This window comes from Marmota monax, unplaced genomic scaffold, assembly GCF_021218885.2.
Source record: "Marmota monax isolate L192 unplaced genomic scaffold, Marmota_monax_Labrador192_F-V1.1 WCK01_AAM20220418_F8-fsc00027, whole genome shotgun sequence".
In the NCBI taxonomy this organism is placed as follows: Eukaryota; Metazoa; Chordata; class Mammalia; order Rodentia; family Sciuridae; genus Marmota; species Marmota monax.
Window position 1 is genome coordinate 1008598 of NW_026694617.1, and position 20685 is coordinate 1029282.

General features: G+C 33.8%; 1 protein-coding gene across 3 annotated transcripts in view; it reads left to right on the forward strand.

Moving 5' to 3' along the window:
* Positions 1-20685, forward strand: part of Phf14 (PHD finger protein 14) — a 193273-nt gene that overhangs the window by 90094 nt on the left and 82494 nt on the right. The gene's annotated exons all lie outside the window — the stretch shown is intronic.

A 20685-nucleotide genomic window follows, 5' to 3' on the forward strand; every position in this document is an offset into this window, starting at 1 on the left:
AAACAGATTTCATCTACTGATTAACTTTGCACACATAGTTATACTCTGGATTTAGATATAAATAAGAGTGATAATCTGGATCTTGAACACAAGAGAATTAATTTTCTCTTCACAAGAGAAGTTGACAGTTTTATAAAAAGGCCACAAAAGTAATTTGATTTAAACACTTTGTATTGAGATTATTGTTTTATCTCATAAGATCATAAAGTTAATATGCTCTTACTTATTATAAAAGTTGAAGTTTATTAAGGCAACCAACAATAAGACAGACTTTATTTTATTGGCAAGAGCTTCATTAGCACTTCCTTATTGCCTACCAAAATGAATGTGTTAAATGCTTCTCTCTTATGAAATAAAGAAAGGTGAAAAGATGGCCTAGATAGATTTTGTTTTGTTTTGTTTTCTTCTTTGTTTTTTTGTTTTGTTTGGGTACTTTTTCATTTTTAAATCAAGCATAATACTATTCAGGAAGCTTAGCTGATGCTGTACAATGACTATTCCTGAGGGCCCAGAGATTTCTAATTTTAGCCATTTGCATTTTGCTGAAATGAAGAAAGTACTCAGTTTGCTGGTGTGGGTGGTTAACAAAAAAAAGTTAATTTAAGAGACATCAGTCTTTCAAATCGACAGTGGCAGAGTTCTTGTAGCACGGTGAGGGAACTCTGTCTGATTTCTTTTAAAAATTGTCTTGGTAAAGTCCTACAGAGTTGACTGAGGACAGAAAATTAAACACTTAAAAAAGAATAAACTTATGTTGATGAAATAAATATATTAGTATAATTATGTGATTTTTAAATATTTACTTTAAAAAATGATGTTCTATGTTTTAGTCATTAAGAATATAATTTCTTTTGTCTTCATCAAATAAAGGCAGGAAGTTTTAAAATCTATTAGTTTTTTTATATTATCACTAAGAAAGATAAGGAGAAGGTAAAGATTTCAGTGAAGAAATACAAAGTGCTTCAACAAAGTAAGAAAGTACTTTCTTTTGTAGTTGATGCAGAATCTTGTGGGAGTTGTCATGAAGATGAAATTCATTTATATTTAATTAAAGTAGTTCTGAATTCAGGAGATATATATGTATAATTCTGATCATACTATGAATTATGTCAAAATGAAATCCCAAGCTTAAGTATAATATAATGGTATACATAAAATTACAAAAAAAAAAAACTAAAATATTACAATATTACATAATAAAAACTCAATCAAGGGAAATGCCATTGAGGTTGGGGATAGGGTTGAGGAGCATGATTAATTTGAAATCGTAGTTAAAAACTCGTGATCTTATTTTCAATTATTTGAACCTATACTAATGTCTATCTTCATTCATTTTTTTGAAATACTAGATTTATTCAGGCCCTTTTACTGTGGAATCTAAACATTTTTACTAGTTTTTATGTTATTTTTTGCTTATATTTGATCTAACCTAGGGAATAAATATAGCTTATATTTCAAAAAGCACTTTATAATAGGGCATTTCCAACCCACTATATTTTAGGTATCTTGAAAAAAAGTAGGTACCATTTTTCTTATAATCTTTATAAAATTTTTGAATAATATTTGCCTTTCTTATTTATTTCATTAGTTTCTGTTGTAAAATTTTCATTCCTAATTGCATGATTAAAACATGTCAGTATTTGGAATTTAGTGAAAGTCTTCTTGGAAGGTAAAGATATTTTTATTAACCTAGAAATGATGGATATACAAAGTCCCTTTCCTTGGTTGCCTCATAAAAAGGATAGCATCATAAATTTTCTGCAAAGATTTTTAAAGGTAATGAAGAGGAAATTAAATGTTTTTATTATAATATTTCTGAGAAAAAGAGAAGATAGATATAAAACAATGCCATAAAGTGTTTTATGGTTATAATATGATTTTTCTTTAAATATTTAGTCTAAGCACTATTGCTCCTGGATTAAAGAAGAATTTTATTTTGCATAGAATTTCATGTGTTTAATAAAAACAATTGTATAGCTAATATCTGACATTTTCCCTAACATTACATTTCATTTGGAGTTAACACCATCATTGCTTGAAAATAGTCCCCCTAAAATTCATATTTTTATGATTACATTATATATTAAGTATTACATTGTATATTAAGTATTATGTATACATATTCTTTTTTAACTTTAAAATATTATAAATAAGGTTTTATTTTCTATAAAAATATATTTCAGTGGAAGGTCAGAGATATACTCATTGTGTTTATCTGTTGGTTCTCCTATAAAATTAAACATTTTTGATTATAGTAATCTTTTATTAAATATGTTTTCTGTGTTTCCTCAAGTTTCTTTAAAATAATGTCTGCAACTTAGGAGAACCTTCTCTTTAGCATCTTTGATTTTGAAACCACACTTCTCTATGTAATTCAAGCTATATGGAAAATTCATATTAGTTATTATTCTTGCTGTTTCAGTTATTTGTATATGTTTATGTGAATTTATTTTCTTTATATAATTGGGAAATTGTGTGCAGTTTATCAGTAAACTGTAATTAGTAGGATCCAACTTATTTTTTGCTACAGCTTATCTCAGATATTTGACAAAGAATTTAGCATTTCTGTGCCTCATTTTTTCCCCATGTTATACATGATCAAATCATGAATAACTGCTAAGTGATGATAAAATCTTTTCTTTGTAAAATATTAGGACAGTGACATTGGTGATACAAAGGATACATACATGCTTGTGATGAAATGTGGTTCATAATTGGTAAATATATTTTCATTAGTAATAAATACTGATTGTTAACCTTTCAGAAAGTGTATGTATCCTGTTTTTATATAAACTTATTTCTAGTATTTAGGGGACAAAGGGAATTTTGACTACATCCTTACATGTTCTCTAAAATGATAAGAATAAATGGTTCAGATTTGGGAAATCTGAAAATTATCAAGGTCATTAAGAGGAAGATGATTTTTATAATGTCTTATGGAATTTTTAAAAATATTGTTTCACTTTTTCCATCTGCCTTTTAAATTTAATTAAAAGTTTTTTTGCAAAATTTTCCATTAAAAATAGATTCCTTTATGTCCTTATAAATATGCAATTTGAATGCTAAAGGCCAAATTGATACTCTGTGTTAGAACTGTGAGATCTTTTTCAGGCATTTATTTATTTTGAGAGAGGTATTCTTTGTGAGAAGTATGGCCCCATTTAATGATACCTTATTTTTGTTTCTACATTTAGTGTTCAGTAAGTCCTTGATAAATGAATGATAAATGCCTAATAAATAGACTCCATAAATTTTTGCTGCAACCCTAAAAAATTTTACAATTTTAATTTAATCCTAGAGAAAATTGAGTCACTAAATATAAATTTTTCATGAAAATATTTAAAAGACTTTACAATGTCACTAAAGTCTAATGGGTTTTCTTTTTTTTTCCTATGACAAGGTAAGAAAATAAACACAGATTTTAAATAATTCATGCAAATATGCAAGAGTAGAAATGAAGTGATTGTTCTTTTTGAACACTTTTGATTTTCAAAAGATAGATTTTAGAGATAGCTAGATAGCCTTTCTTCTCCATAAGTTTTTATTTAGATGTCATATCAGGAATAAGTCTAAACTTTTAAACCTCATATTTTATTTTAATTATGTAAATTCAACGTGACACATTTTATTACTTAAAATAAAAAACCATAGGCTAGAGACAAAAGGGTTTCTAAAACTAAGAACTCTAGACTCAGTGATTCTTCTCAAATACTATCTTTAATTTTATTTGTATTATAGCCATTTTTCAGAAACATTGAGATTAGGAAATGATCTGTGAAGCTATTCACTTTTACAACTAATTCCACACTATTAAATGCTTGCTAGATTCCCCTTATTTGAGTATAAGGCAAATTACATAGATATTGAATCATTTTGGTTACATACAAGGTTAGCATGTTAATTTGCTCTCTAAGCAATGTGGTTATCATTTTTATTTATTTCATATTTTAAATATCTGACTTCTTAATGTTTTCCCCCCAAACTAATTTGTATCATAAACTGTTAGAAACACCAACAAGAAATAATATATACTAGATTTTTATTTCAAATATTAGTCTCTATAGTTATTCTGATTCTTTTTATTATAAATCAATTTTTTGTTCTAATTGGTAAAGATATTTTTAAGTGGCCTGGGTCATAATTAAAGGGGTTTACTTCCTGAGATTTGATTAGGTTGATAGTAAAGCTAAAATTGGTTATAAATTTTGATACTATTTTTACAGAACGGCAGATCATAAAGGTTAATATTTAAATGACATTGTAAATGAAGCCAGGTGTGCATGCCTTTAACCCCAGTCACTGTGGAGGCTGAGGCAGGAATATCATAAGTTTAAGACCAGCTTTGGCAACTTAGCAAGACCCTGTCTCAAAAAGAATTTGGGGGATATAGCTCAGTGGTAGAGTACTGTGGGCTAAATCCCCTGTACCACAGAAACAAACAGAAAATGGAACCTAGTTTATCTGTTTTAAGAACACTTAGTATTACACTTGGTAGAATTTTTTAGTTATTTTATTTTGATTAAAGACTTGCTATATTACTAGCAAGTAATAGTTTATCATATGATAATCACATAATTACTAATAGTTTATCACTTTTTGTTTTAATAATTCATTTGCAGTGCTGGGGAATGAACACAGAGTTTCATGCATGCTAGGCAAGTGTGCTACCACTGAGCTATATATATCCCAGCCCCAGTAATCACTCTTAATAGTATATTTAATAAAACAGTGTATTCTTGTGCAAATATCATGTGATTATAAATTAATGTTACAATTGTTTATTATTTAGATACTTATAATTTAAAACTAAGAAACAAATATGGGTCTAAAATGGTTTATATATTCTAATACATTTCATATGCATCAAAAATGCACATTTTCTGCACATAGTTTGGGATAAACTTATTTATTTCTCTTTTTTTTTTTATCTCTATCAACAATTTCCAGGATACATTTTTTTCTTTTGGTTATTTCATTTTTTCTTGTATTTCTTTTCTTTTTTTTTTTTTTTTTTGGTACCAGGGATTGAACCCAGGGGTTAAGCACAGAGCCACATCCCCAGCCCTTTTTTGTTGTTGTTGTTTTTAAAATTTCTTATTTTGAGATAGGGTCTTGCTAAGTTCCTTAGGGCTTTCCTAAGTTGCTGAGGTTGGCTTTGAACTCAGAATCCTCCTTCCTCAGCCTCCTGAGTCCCTGGAATTATAGCTGTGTGCTCTTGCACCCTGCCATCTTGAATTTCTAAGTCATTGACTGCCATTATTTTGTAAAAGGATTCTTTCAAAAGCTTGGATTTTGAATATCCCCTCACATCACCCTTGCAATCTGTGTGACATAACCCTTTCCTCAAATTTGGATACTATTATTTCCAATATAGGTTTATCTGGGCTTTTCTCCGTGAAAATATTTTAAAAGCATTGTCATCAGCTTTGTTCTTGTCCCAACTCACTTAAAAAAGGCAATATAACAAGATGTCTCTGAAGACCTATGGATATCCTCTAACTCATAGCCCGAAGTTTGCTGCTCAACAGTTTAACAGTGTTCACATCAAAAGGAAAGAGCAATCTAAATTCATGATAGATGAATCATTAGAAATTATTTGAAGGCTTGTTTGTTTATTTTTAATAAGTGGTAATATTATTTTTTAAATAATTTTTCTTTTTATTTTTAGATGGACACAATGCCTTTATTTTATTTATTTATTTTTATGTGGTACTGAGAATCAAACCCAGTGCCTCACACATGGTAGGCAAGCGCTCTACCACTGAGCCACAACCTCAGCCCTCTTTGAAGATTTAAACAAAGAAATATGACTATGACCTCTTTGAAATTTTATTTATTTGGATTTTTAACACTTGACATTTTACATTATTTTTTAAGTAACTGTTGTAAAAGCAAGAGCTTTTCAAGGAAATTCTAATCTGTTTGATCAAACAATGGTATTATCTAATACTTAAGGTAAAATTAGAAACATTTATTTCTGCTGCATTCTAATATAATGACATCCCTATTTTGAGAGAATGTTCATAAATTTCCCTTTTGCTTAATGAATGGTTGCTTTTTAAACCTTTTCTTGTCTTTAAAAAAGGAAACTGGGCATAGTGGTGCACGCCTATAATCCCAGCTGCTCTGGAAGCTGAGGTAAGGAGAATTGCAAGCTCAAAGCCAGCCTCAGCAATTTAGGGAGGCCCTGAGCAGCTTAGTGAGACCCTGTCTCAAAAAGTAAAAATAAAAAAGGCTGGGATGTGGCTAGGTGATTAAGTACCTCTGGGTTCAATCCCTGGCATGCACCAGTCAATCAATCAATCAAGCAAGCAAGCAAGACCCAGGGGCTTGATATAAACAAGCAAACAAACAAACAAACAATGCCCCTAGGTTCAATTCCTGGGGGGAAAAAAGAGAAGAAATTACCTTATGGGTTATGTTAGTTGGAGGGTTTATTTTATTATTGTTTTTGAAATCCTGCCCATTTGATTGTATCAACTTTAGAAAGTTGCACTTTTTAATTTAAACAGCTTAATAACAAAATTCTAAGAATGCCAATATTTAACATGTCAATAGTGCTAGAACGTTTAAAGAAATCAGTCTGTGCAGGGATTACCAAAGGTCCCCTCCCCCACTTTTAAAATCAAAGATGAGCAGGGAAAAAGAACAAATGTTATAGCTACTTTGACTTATAATACATCATCCTTGCTGATACACTTTTTAAAATAGATATTTTCATGAACTAGAGTCTGACTAGCTTATATCTAGATAATAAAAGATTAAGTCAATTAAAAAATACAAGGGTGAATCTACATAGAAACTTTATCATTTGTGCTTCGTTTTGAGTTTTTAACACCAGACAAGGTAAATTAATTTGGAAAAACAGAACGAAACAAAAAACAGTTCAATTTTACCCAGAGTTATAATTTCGAAAGTTATGATGAAATAACAAAACATATAAATAATTTTAAGGAAATATTGTTTTCACTAATTAATATTTGTGAATTGTCTTGTCCAATGTTCTCTTAACTTTTTGGTCTTAGGGCAATCTATTTAGCTATCCCCATATTTATAATACAAAGAAAGCAGTTTCAAGATTGCCAACCCAAACTACTGCAAAGAGTAAGTCTACCAAGTTCAGTAGTTATGTTACATAGATTGAATAGCACAGAATGAATCAAAAGTTACATAGAATGAATAACATAAAATTAAGGGAATAGATTTGTCAATTTTGACAAAAAGATGCACTTTTATAGCCCTCCTACTCTTCCCTACTCTGTCCCAGGGAGAGTTCAAAAGTTGAATCAACCTTACAATATTGGTATAAACCCCTTCTGGTCATATACATATTATCAAAGAAAATCTAAACATATTTTGGGGGATACTGGGGATTGAACTCAGGGATACTTGACCACTGAGCCACATCCTCAGCCCTATTTTGTAATTCATTTAGAGACACAGTCTCACTGAGTTGCTTGGCATGTCTTTTCCTGAAAATATTGTTCTGCTAATTTCTTATTTTTTAGAGTCTCTACCAAGGATTGTCTATGAAGAAATACTGGTATTCTCAAAGACTGTGGAAATTCTTCCTTCTAATAATTTGATTTTAAAACACTTATTTAAACTATTATTTTGTCACATTTTTCCTTAAATTTTCAAACCGTCTTGACTTGGAATTTTATGGGAAGGTTTTCAGTTAATCTTTTTCAAAAAATAGATATTGAGATTTTTTTTTTCCTCTTGTGTCCATTTTGGTAAGTTGTGTTTTTCAAGGAATTTATTCATTTTATCCAGCTTGTCAGTTACTTCTTTCCTGTGTATCAGCACCATTGTCTTTTCTTTAGTCATGTCCCTGTCTTGGGTGTACCCTACAATTATTTGCTTAAGACTTTTCTGCTTCCTATAATGTTTTGGAGTATGTTTTCTTCTACGACTACATCAGTATTACTTATTTCATTGTTCTTGTCAGTGTTATATGACCTCATGTTCGTTGTCTTTTTGATTAATTAATAATTCCTTATTTTTGTAGTAATTGTTTATTTCACTGGGAATTAAGGAGATCTCAAGTAGTTCAAGGTTGTCACATGCCAGTTCTTTTAGGCACGGTTACTTAGTCCCTGTGCATCTGTTTTCTTATTAGAAAAGAACTTTAGGTTAAGTCATCTGTAAGGTCTAATAAACCAGCTCTTATAGTGAAAGATCATGTGTTATTAGAGGTTCCCAAGTTCACATTATCTATTTGTTTATATTTGGTTACAAGCTCTTATATGAAAACATACTTTGAGTTGTATATCTTTCCAGGTTGCTTATATGACCCTGTCTAATAATGTAGAATGTGATTCTTTTTTCTTGATTAAATCTGTTCAAATAAGCCAGTTTTCTAGTTACCCTGTCTCATTTAGCTAGGGCAATAGAAAGCAAGTCATTTCAGAATACTTGCTTTCTTTGACATATAAGAAGTTGTTTTAACTCCATTGGTATCTAATTTGCATCCCATAAAATTTTACCAGTTTTAACTGTGGAGCTTAATGATTTTTAATAAATGTATAGAGTTGTTCAGCTTTAGTTTTAGAGCATTTCTATCACCTTATAAAGTGTGCTGTGCCTATTGGCTGTCAGTCCTTATGCCATCTCCAATTCCAGCTACCATTGCACATGTCCTTTGTAACTGGCTCCTGACAGCCCAGTCTATTTTTTTCCTGATCCCTTTTTTTTTCTTCCTAGTAATAATAAAGTGTAATTGTCTTCTGTTTACACTGTAAATATCTTTCTGATTATGTATAAATTATATTTGTTTCAAAGAATTCCCTCAAATTCAATAAGGCATTTCTAATTAAATAAATGCTTAAGTCTTTTCTTATAAAGTGAAAAAATAATACCATTTTATTCCTTATTCAACTTGATATTTCTAAAAAGACATTAAACAGATAGCCTGTTAAGTTTATATGAAGAGTCTAGATTTTATTAAATTTTAAAGTATCTGTATTTGGGGAAGCAATATTGTATATGAATGATTAAAATGTACAGATTTATAATCAGTCTTCTGGGTTTAAAACCTTTGTTTGGTATTTGTGAACTCCACCTTTATCTTCCCTGTAGGTTAATTTCCTTACCTGTAAAATACCAATAAACATTAATTCTTACTGCATAGGTTGTTTGAAGCATTAAATAAGATAATGTAAGTAAAGGGTATGGCATAGTGGTTGGGAAATGGTGAATGTTTTATATATATAAAAAAGAATAACCCTAATAAACTTGATGGGATAACTATGTTATTCACCTGATGTTTACAATGTATCAGGCATTTTATCTGTACATCTTAAATCATCTAGCTACCCAATGAGGTGGACAGCATTATTATTACCATTGAATTGAAGAGGAAATGAACATATAGAGATATCAAGTATCTTCCTAAAAGTTGCATTGCTAAAAAGTGGCAGAACTGGAACTTGGGCAGTGTGGCTCCACATTCTAGTCTCAGCATAATTTATATTTCATTTGCTTGGTTGAATAAGACTTGTTTTTATATATGTATTTGTTATGGGCTAACCGACAGCCTTTTCATGATCATATCTGACACTGTTATTTTCTTAATAATGGCTTTCCAGAGTGCATTTGATGTTCTTTGAGTCTTCAGTGCTGTAATCTTTATTCTCTTAAGCATGCTATTTGGTTTGCTTTGGTATTAAACAGATTTATTAAAATGTTTTAACTACTTACCTGTTTTAACTTTATAAAGTGAAAAAATAAATATCGTTAAATAATTCTTTATTACATTTTATATTGAATAAGGATCACAGCCCTAATAACAGAACTTCTTTGTAGATGCTTACCTGTGGGATGTTTTTTGGCAACATTACACCTTTTCCAGACAATTTAAGATATATTAATATTTCAGTGAAATATGAATATAGTTACATTGTATTTATGTTATATATGCATATTATTAAAATGGCACATGTGTCCATATTTTATTGATACACTATATATATTTAATTTCATATATTTATTAAATAAGCTGTTGGGGAAATCTGTGATTTCATGTACTCTCACATTTTTGTTATTAGTAATTTTAATTGTAGCCATTTGTTTACTAAATACGTATGTCATCCTTTTGTTTTGTCTTGAAGAATAGCACACCATTGTTTTAATTGTAGATTGAAAAAAAATCCTTAAATATACAGGATTAATGATGTAAAAATTTAGAGTTGATTATTTGAATTAACTATGTTACACACACACACACAAAAAGCCAGATTACAAGCACACTGTGTTTGCATTTTGCCAATAAAACTTGTAGAACCAGTGTATCTCACATATATTCAGCCTTTTCATTACCTGTGATCTGAGGGTTCAATATTATTAGTAGTATTTTGGGAGACAAGGGGTCATTTAAATGAGTGATACAATGCAAGGCAATAGACAATTGCTAACCTTTGAAATTTAGTAAGCTTAGCAAATAAAGAATATTGTCTATTTCAGAATCTTCATAAAAGAAATGTCAATTTGTTCCTCAGTTGAGAAGTTTTACACCATTAAATTGATTCTGTCTTCAGCATGCAGACTTTATATAACCTCACCTTTAGGGTGATCTTGTTCAGGTATTAAAATGCTTTTGATATTAACTGCTACTTTATATATTTGACTCTCTATAGAAGTCTATATTTTAATTAACACTGTGATACTTGAACAGATACTTTCATATTTCTGTTTTCTCATTAAGAATAGAAAAGAGAATGTACCAAGTCTTAATTTTTCCTCACATTTCACCTTATTCACTCATTCTCAGAAGTGGTATGTGTCATTTAGTGTAACACTAATTTTCCCCTTCATATCGTTGATACATATGGAGAGATTGTTAATTAGTGAAAGTAGGATGATCACTTTCTAACTTTTTAGAAGAGTCTCTTTCTTCCCTGACCTTGCCTTTAGGCCAACAGTAGTATTTAATATTTATCTTAATAGTAAAGAACAAAAAATGAACCTAACTTGAAAACTTAATTAATAAGCAAGTAGGAGCTGGGCACTGTGGTGCAGGCCTGTAATCCCAACTATTTGGGAAGCTGAGGTAGAATTGCAAATTTGAAGGCAGCCTTAGCAATTTAGACCTGCCTCAAAAGTGAAAAAATGGATGTAGCTCAGTTGTAGGATACTCCTGTGTTCAAATCCCAGTACTGCAAAAGAACAACCACCAACAACAACTAGCATAAGATGTGGGGAGAAGGCATAGAGTTAAAATTGAGAGGTTAGGGGTAGGGGCTATGGCTTAGTGATAAGTTCTTGCCAGTCATGTATAAGGCTTTGGTTCAATTTCAAGCACTACAATCAATTTAATCAGTAAATAAATTGGAGTTTGAAAATTTTGGTAGGGCTCTGTAGCAGTTCTGTATAACTATGAGGAATGCACATAAACTCTTTGGGAACCAGTTATCTCATTCATAAAATGCACAATGCTAGCTGGGCATGGTGGTGCATGCCTATAATTCCATTGACTCAGGAGGCTAAGGCAGGAGAGTCACAAGTTTAAAGTCAGGCTTAGCAACTTAGCATTGCCCTTAGTTAGTGAGACCGAGTCTAAAAATATAAATAAAGACGGCTAGAGTTGTGGCTCAAAAATATAAAATAAAAATGGCTAGAGATGTGGCTCAAGAAACAAAAAGAATTAGATTGAATTAAAAATCATTTAATTTTCATATTACATGATTTTGTACTATTACAGGGATAAGGAAGAGAAAGAAATATGAAAATGTAAAACGTTATCCACATATAAGTAATTCTGAATAATTTATAACATAAACCCACCAGTAGTGATATGTTTAATAATATTATTAACTTGTAATGTTTTTTCTAATTTTGATTTTAGTTATACATTATATAGAAAAATGTTTTTTAATAATAAGGCAGTCACTTTTATTTATTACTAAGGAATCTTTTTTTTTTTTTTTTTTTTTTTTTTTTACTTTTTTTTTTTTTTTTTTTTTTAATTTTTTATTGTGGGTTGTTCAAAACATTACAAATTCCTTGACATATCATATTCCACACTTTGATTCAAGTGGGTTATGAACTCCCACCTTCACCCCATACACAGATTGCAGAATCACATCAGTTACACATCCATTGATTTACAAATTGCCATACTAGTGTCTGTTGTGCTCCGCTGCCTTTCCCATCATCCACCCTCCCCCCTCCCCACCTCTCCCCTCCCCTCCCCTCCTCTCTCTCTACCCCCTCCACTGTATAACCCTGAGGGTCTCCTTCCATTACCGTGCAATTTACCTTCTCTCTCCCTTTCCCTCCCACCTCTCATCCCTGTTAAATGTTAATCTTCTTCTCCTGTTCTTCGTCCCTACTCTGTTCTTAGTTACTTTCCTTATATCAAAGAAGACATTTGGCATTTGTTTTTTAGGGATTGGCTAGCTTCACTTAGCATAATCTGCTCTAATGCCATCCATTTCCCTGTAAATTCTATGATTTTGTCATTTTTTAATGCAGAGTAATACTCCATTGTGTATAAATGCCACATTTTTTTATCCATTCGTCTATTGAAGGGCATCTAGGTTGGTTCCACAGTCTTGCTATTGTGAACTGTGCTGCTATGAACATCGATGTAGCAGTGTCCCTGTAGCATGCTCTTTTTAGGTCTTTAGGGAATAGACCAAGAAGGGGAATAGCTGGGTCAAATGGTGGCTCCATTCCCAGCTTTCCAAGAAATCTCCATACTGCTTTCCAAATTGGCTGCACCAATCTTCAGTCCCACCAGCAATGTACAAGTGTACCCTTTTCCCCACATCCTCGCCAGCACTTGTTGTTGTTTGACTTCCTAATGGCTGCCAATCTTACTGGAGTGAGATGGTATCTTAGGGTGGTTTTGATTTGCATTTCTCTGACAGCTAGAGATGTTGAGCATTTTTTCATGTACTTGTTGATTGACTGTATGTCCTCCTCTGTGAAGTGTCTGTTCAGGTCCTTGGCCCATTTGTTGATTGGGTTGTTTGTTCTCTTATTGTCTAATTTTTTGAGTTCTTTGTATACTCTGGATATTAGGGCTCTATCTGAAGTGTGAGGAGTAAAGATTTGTTCCCAGGATGTAGGCTCCCTATTTACCTCTCTTATTGTTTCTTTTGCTGAGAAAAAACTTCTTAGTTTGAGTAAGTCCCATTTGTTGATTCTAGTTATTAACTTTTGTGCTATGGGTGTCCTATTGAGGAATTTGGAGCCCGACCCCACCGACTGTAGATCGTAGCCAACTTTTTCTTCTATCAGACGGCGCGTCTCTGATTTGATATCAAGTTCCTTGATCCATTTTGAATTCACTTTTGTGCATGGCGAGAGAAAGGGATTCAGTTTCATTTTGTTGCATATGGATTTCCAGTTTTCCCAGCACCATTTGTTGAAGATGCTATCCTTCCTCCATTGCATGCTTTTAGCCCCTTTATCAAATATAAGATAGTTGTAGTTTTGTGGATTGGTTTCTGTGTCCTCTATTCTGTACCATTGGTCCACACGCCTGTTTTGGTACCAGTACCATGCTGTTTTTGTTACTATTGCTCTGTAGTATAGTTTGAAGTCTGGTATCGCTATACCGCCTGATTCACACTTCTTGCTTAGCATTGTTTTTGCTATTCTGGGTCTTTTATTTTTCCATATGAATTTCATGATTGCTTTCTCTATTTCTACAAGAAATGCCATTGGGATTTTGATTGGCATTGCATTAAACCTATAGAGAACTTTTGGTAATATCGCCATTTTGATGATGTTAGTTCTGCCTATCCATGAACAGGGTATATTTTTCCATCTTCTAAGATCTTCTTCTATTTCTCTCTTTAGGGTTCTGTAGTTTTCATTGTATAAGTCTTTCACCTCTTTTGTTAGGTTGATTCCCAAGTATTTTATTTTTTTTGAAGATATTTTGAATGGAGTGGTTGTCCTCATTTCCATTTCAGAGGATTTGTCGCTGATATACAGGAATGCCTTTGATTTATGCGTGTTGATTTTAAATCCTGCCACTTTGCTGAATTCATTTATTAGCTCTAATAGTTTCTTTGTAGAGCCTTTTGGGTCTGCTAGATATAGAATCATATCATCTGCAAATAGTGATAATTTAATTTCTTCTTTTCCTATTTTTATGCCTTTAATTTCTTTCGTCTGTCTAATTGCTCTGGCCAGTGTTTCGAGAACTATGTTGAAGAGAAGTGGAGAGAGAGGGCATCCCTGTCTTGTTCCAGATTTTAGAGGGAATGCCTTCAGTTTTTCTCCATTCAGAATAATGCTAGCCTGAGGCTTAGCATAGATTGCTTTTACAATATTGAGGTATGTTCCTGTTATCCCTAGTTTTTCTAGAGTTTTGAACATAAAGGGATGCTGTACTTTGTCAAATGCTTTTTCCGCATCTATCGAGATGATCATATGGTTCTTATTTTTAAGTCTATTGATGTGGTGAATAACATTTATTGATTTCCGTATATTGAACCAGCCTTGCATCCCAGGGATGAATCCTACTTGATCATGGTGTACAATTTTTTTGATATGTTTTTGTATCCGATTCGCCAGAATTTTATTGAGGATTTTTGCATCTAGGTTCATTAGAGATATTGGTCTGTAGTTTTCTTTCTTTGAAGTGTCTTTGTCTGGTTTAGGTATCAGGGTGATGTTGGCCTCATAGAATGAATTTGGAAGTTCTCCCTCCTTTTCTATTTCCTGAAGTAGCTTGAAAAGTATTGGTATTAGTTCTTCTTTAAAGGTTTTGTAAAATTCTGCTGTATACCCATCGGGACCTGGGCTTTTCTTAGTTGGTAGTCTTTTGATGGTTTCTTCTATCTCCTCAATTGATATTGGTCTGTTTAGGTTTTCTATATCCTCCTGACTCAATCTGGGCAGATCATATGACTTAAGAAATTTATCTATGCCTTCACTATCTTCTAATTTATTGGAGTATAAGGATTCAAAATAGTTTTTGATTATCTTCTGTATTTCTGAAGTGTCTGTTGTGATATTGCCTTTTTCATCCCGTATGCTAGTAATTTGAGTTCTCTCTCTTCTTCTCTTCACTAGCATCGCTAAGGGTCTGTCGATTTTGTTTATTTTTTCAAAGAACCAACTTTTAGTTTTGTCAATTTTTTCAATTGTTTCTTTTGTTTCGATTTCATTAATTTCAGCTCTGATTTTAATTATTTCTTGCCTTCTACTTCTTTTGCTGTTGTTTTGCTCTTCTTTTTCAAGGATTTTGAGATGAAGTATGAGATCATTTATTTGTTGGTTTTTTCTTTTTTTAAGGAATGAACTCCAAGCAATGAATTTTCCTCTTAGAACTGCTTTCAATGTGTCCCATAGATTCCGATATGTTGTGTCTGTGTTTTCATTTATCTCTAAGAATTTTTTAATTTCCTCCTTGATGTCTTCTATAACCCATTGATCATTCAGTAACCTATTGTTCATTCTCCAATTGATGTATGCTTTTTCCTTCCTTCTTTTATCGTTGATTTTCAGTTTCATTCCATTATGATCAGATAAGATGCATGGTAATATCTCTACTCCTTTATATTGTCTAAGAGTTGCCCTGTGACATAATATATGATCTATTTTTGAGAAGGATCCATGTGCTGCTGAGAAAAAAGTGTAACTGCTTGATGTTGGGTGGTATACTCTATATATGTCAATTAGGTCTAGGTTATTAATAGTGTTATTGAGTTCTATAGTTTCCTTATTCAACTTTTGTTTGGAAGATCTGTCCAGTGGCGAGAGAGGTGTGTTGAAGTCTCCCATGATTATGGTGTGGTGGTCTATTAGACTCTTGAACTTGAGAAGAGTTTGTTTGACGAACATAGCTGCACCATTGTTTGGGGCATAAATATTTATGATTGTTATGTCTTGTTGGTGTATGGTTCCCTTAAGCAGTATGTAGTGTCCCTCTTTATCTCTTTTGATTAACTTTGGCTTGAAATCTATTTTATTTGATATGAGTATGGACACGCCTGCTTGTTTCCGAAGTCCATATGAGTGATATGATTTTTCCCAACCTTTCACCTTCAGCCTATGTATGTCTTTTCCTATCAAATGCGTCTCCTGTAGGCAGCATATTGTTGGGTCTTGTTTTGTGATCCATTCTACTAGCCTGTGTCTCTTAATTGGTGAGTTTAAGCCATTAACATTTAGGGTTATTATTGAGATATGGGTTGTTCTTCCAGCCATATTTGTTTATTTCTGTTACTAAACATTGTTTGTTTTCCTCTTTGATTGTTTCCCCCCCCCCTTTACTGTCCTACCTCCCACTGTTGGTTTTCATTGTTATTTTCCATTTCCTCTTCCTGTAATACTTTGGCTAGGATGTTTTGAAGAGATGGTTTTCTAGCTGCGAATTCTTTAAACTTTTGTTTATCGTGGAAGGTTTTAATTTCATTCTCCATCCTGAAGCTTAATTTCGCTGGATACACAATTCTTGGTTGGAACCCATTATCTTTCAGTGTTTGAAATATGTTATTCCAGGATCTTCTAGCTTTCAGAGTCTGTGTTGAAAGATCAGCTGTTATCCTGATTGGCTTGCCCCTAAATGTAATCTGCTTCCTTTCTCTTGTAGCTTTTAAAATTCTCTCCTTATTCTGTATGTTGGGCATCTTCATTATAATGTGTCTAGGTGTGGATCTCTTATGATTTTGCACATTCGGCGTCCTGTAGGCTTCTAGGATTTGGGATTCTGTCTCATTCTTCAAGTCTGGGAAGTTTTCTTGTATTATTTCATGGAATAGACTGCTCATTCCTTTGGTTTGGAGCTCTGTACCTTCCTGTATCCCAATGACTCTTAAGTTTGGTCTCTTAATGTTATCCCATATTTCTTGGATGTTCTGCTCATGGTTTCTTAACAGTCTTGCTGAGCTGTCTATGTTCTTTTCCAGTTGAAATACTTTGTCTTCATTGTCTGATGTTCTATCTTCTAAGTGTTCTACTCTGTTGGTAGTATTCTCCATTGAGTTTTTAAGTTGGTTTATTGCTTCCTGCATTTCTAGGATTTCTGATTGCTTGTTTTTTATAACCTCTATCTCCCTGTATAGTTGATCCTTTGCTTCCTGGATTTGTTTGCGTAATTCGTTGTCGAAGTGATCTTTCATTGTCTGATTTTGCTGTTTAATGTCTTCCTTGATACTCCAGATCATCTGAAGCATGTATATCCTGAATTCTTTATCTGACATTCCATCTGCTGCAGCTGTTACCTCTTCTAAAGTTGCGTTGACCTGCATTGCTTGTGGTCCTTTCTTTCCTTGTCTTTTCATACTGCTTGCGTATCTTTCCTGCAGGTGCGGGCGGCGGCTCTGCTCTCTCCTTATTCCAATTGGGGTGTCGTGGCTACCACGCCGGCAGGTCACTGGGCCTGTTCTGGGAGCTGGTGGCGGCTCTGTTCTGCCCCTACTCCAATTGGGGTGACGTGTCTGTCGTACCAGCAGGCCACTGGGCCTGTCCTGCTGGTCGGTCGCAGATCTGCCCACCTTTCGGGCACGAGTGGAGGCTCTGCTTTGCCCCTACTCCAATTGGGGTGTCGTGACTACCCCGCCTGCAGGATGCTGGGTCTGTTCCTGGCAAGGGAGGCGACTCTGCTCTGTCCCTACTCCAATTAGGGTGGTGTTTGTACCCCGCCGGCAGGCTCCTGGGCCTGATCCGCCGGTCTGTTGTAGGTCTGCCTACCTTGAAGGCGCTGGCGGCGTATCTGCCCTGCCCCTCCTACCACGCCTGCGGACCCCTGGGCCTGATCTGCAGGTTGATCACTGGTCTGCTCACCCTGCGGGCACGGGTGGCGGTTCCGCTCCACCCCCACTCCAATTGGGGTCACGTGACCACCACACCGGCAGGGCCTGATCCGGGCGTGGGATAAGGATCTGCTCTGCCCCTACTCGAGTTGGGGTGACGTGTGTACCACACTGGCAGGCCACTGGGCCTGACCCGCCAGGCTGTCACAGGTCTGTTTACCTTGCAAGCGCGAAGGGCGGCTCTGCCCTGCCCCTCCTACCACGCCCATGTACTACTGGGTCGTGGGTCTGCCCACCTGGCGGGTGTGGGTGGCGGCTCCGCTCCGCCCCCTCTCCAATTGGGGTCACGCGGTCACCACGCTGGCGAGCCGCTGGGCCTGCTCCGGGGGCTGGCGGCGGCCCGGCTCCTTCCCTCCGGCTCGAGGACAAATTGAGGAGACTCGGGTGACTGAGCCTCACCCCCCTTACCAGAAGACCAACTGCTTATGTCACCGCTGGTATTGATGAAGATCTCTCCTCCACCGCTTTCTGCTGACATCAGATCTCTGCCATGTTGGTATCCTATGCGAATGGCAGCATTTCGTTCCCCTTGCCAGGCAAACCAAGCAATGGGTGAGTCCTGACCTGCCCTCAGCAGGACCCGGACCGAGACACAGTTTCCGCGGGCTCCTAGCCCCGGTCCAGGGAAGTTCCGGGATTTATTACTAAGGAATCTTAAGACTGAGAAATGGTTTATAGTAAAAGATGTTTTATTTATTATTTTATTTATTTTTTATTATCTTCACTTGAAAAGTTTGTCCTTTTTTACAAAACAAAATAAATTAAGATTTTAAATAGGATGTTTTTAAATAAACATGACTTACATTGTCTGGGTAAATATTTATGACATTTCTTATATTTACTGTATATAGCTGCTATTTTAAGTATGTCACATAAGGATGCTTTTCATTTTAATTCTTAAGCGTGAAATAGGTTCAAGGAGCAATTAAATTTATCTTAAACTGAAATGAATCAAAGTTACCAGTTGCTGAGTTAGCTCTTTATATTACCCTGTACTTAATGGGATTTAAAACTAAATATAGTGTATCTAAATATATAGTAGACTTCCTTTCAAAAGGAGTTTCCTCTAATTCTGTTCTCTCTAGAATGACCTTATATTTTTTTAAGAAAATACATAACCAGAAATTAGGTTGACATTGTGAAATAGCTCAGTAGCTGGCTTTTACCACTGCACATAAACAGAGCAGTTATTCTAAATCTCAGCATCACTTTCAGCCAGATAACCACTAAAATCAGTGCACTGTGGTTTCCTGAAAATGCCATAATCCTTCAAATGCCACATTAAGCTGAGAGAGAAAGCCATCAGTAGTGCCTGCACAGTTATGTAGAAGGATGAACCATGAACCAAGTGAAAAGATGTTCTGGAAGAACAGTAACCTTTCCCTTGATGTGTGCATTTCCCATTACATTTTTGACACAAAATGTTGCAAAATGATTTAATGGTGGCATTTTGTTTTGCTGACTTTCCCTTTTTTCATTAAAAAGAAACCAAAGTTAGGATAGGAATGTAGGGGAAGAGTGACCAAGCACTGAATTCTATAATTAGAATCTGTTTTTAAAGTAGAATAATGAAAATATTTTAGAAATGTACCTTTCCCCCTTTTACATTGTATGTTAACTATAATATGCAAAATCATACAGTTCTATTGTCAAAAATGTTTGTTCTTTAAAATTAACTTTTTCCTCTAATGTCCTCATCTCCTCTTTTTCTTTTCTAATAAACTTTGATTATAAATGACATGCCAATAAATCAGGAAAGCTTTGTTTTAGTTAGTATATAGACTACATGTAACGAAGAAAGCATTATCTACTACATGAAAAAGTATACAGAAAGGGTACTTTTGATTTTCACTTTGTATATATATTACAAGAGTTGACTATAATAGGAAACAAAGTGTGAATAGGCTCAGACAATTCCCTTTTAACTTTGGGGAGAAACATTTCTACTAGGAATAATTGTCATAAACTTGTCCATCAGCAACTATTGCAGAACTAATTTGTCTTATAAGTGTAGCTGGATAGAGAAAGTAACTTGCCCAAATACATTTGGTAAGACTTTTGCATCATTAGATTTTCAGTTTTATTGTTGATAGGAAATTTCTGTGGCCCATGTCACACAGTTTATTTAAAAAACAAATACTTTAGAATTTATTTTGCATGTACATATTTGATATTATCTCACTTTTTAAAAAAGTGCATCAGATAGTGTTTGACTAAACATAATTTTGGTGTTTTCTCCCTTGGAATTACACAAATATTCTTAAAAGTTGTAGTTTCATTTAAAGGAATTGAAAATTTCTCAGTCAGTATGCCATCAGTTGTTCCATATCACCCTATAGAGTAACTTTTTCAATAGAAGACTGTTACTTCTTATGAACAGTATAGTAGTAATTAGAGTTAGTTTTTTTTGGACAGACATTAACTGCCGTTTTTTGTCTCAGTGTCCCAAATAGAAGGGTTTATACTCTATTTAGGAATCTTTTAGCTTTCTTTTATTTAATTCCTTACAACAACTGTTCTCTAGATCATTAAAACTTATAAGGATAGTATGCAGTGTGAATGTATATTCTCATACTTTCAATTACAAGTAACATATAAGGGCTTTGCTATTTATAGTTAAAATATGCCCTGCTGAGCAAATACATTAGAAGACAATCATGTAAGAAGTCTTGATTTTGAATACAGAGAAAATTTCTAAAAGAGTTGGGCATTATAGTTTTGCTCATTTATCTCATTAAGTAACTTGGTGTTGTTACTATTCCATGTGTTAATGATGCTGCGACATTTGTCCAGGTATTATCTAAGAGACAATTGTCATTCTCTGTTGCTTTGGCCAAGGTGCTAGTAGAAAATACAAAAGAAGTTGTTGAATTTCTTGTTCTAGCTTTGGCCAAGATGCTAGTAGAAA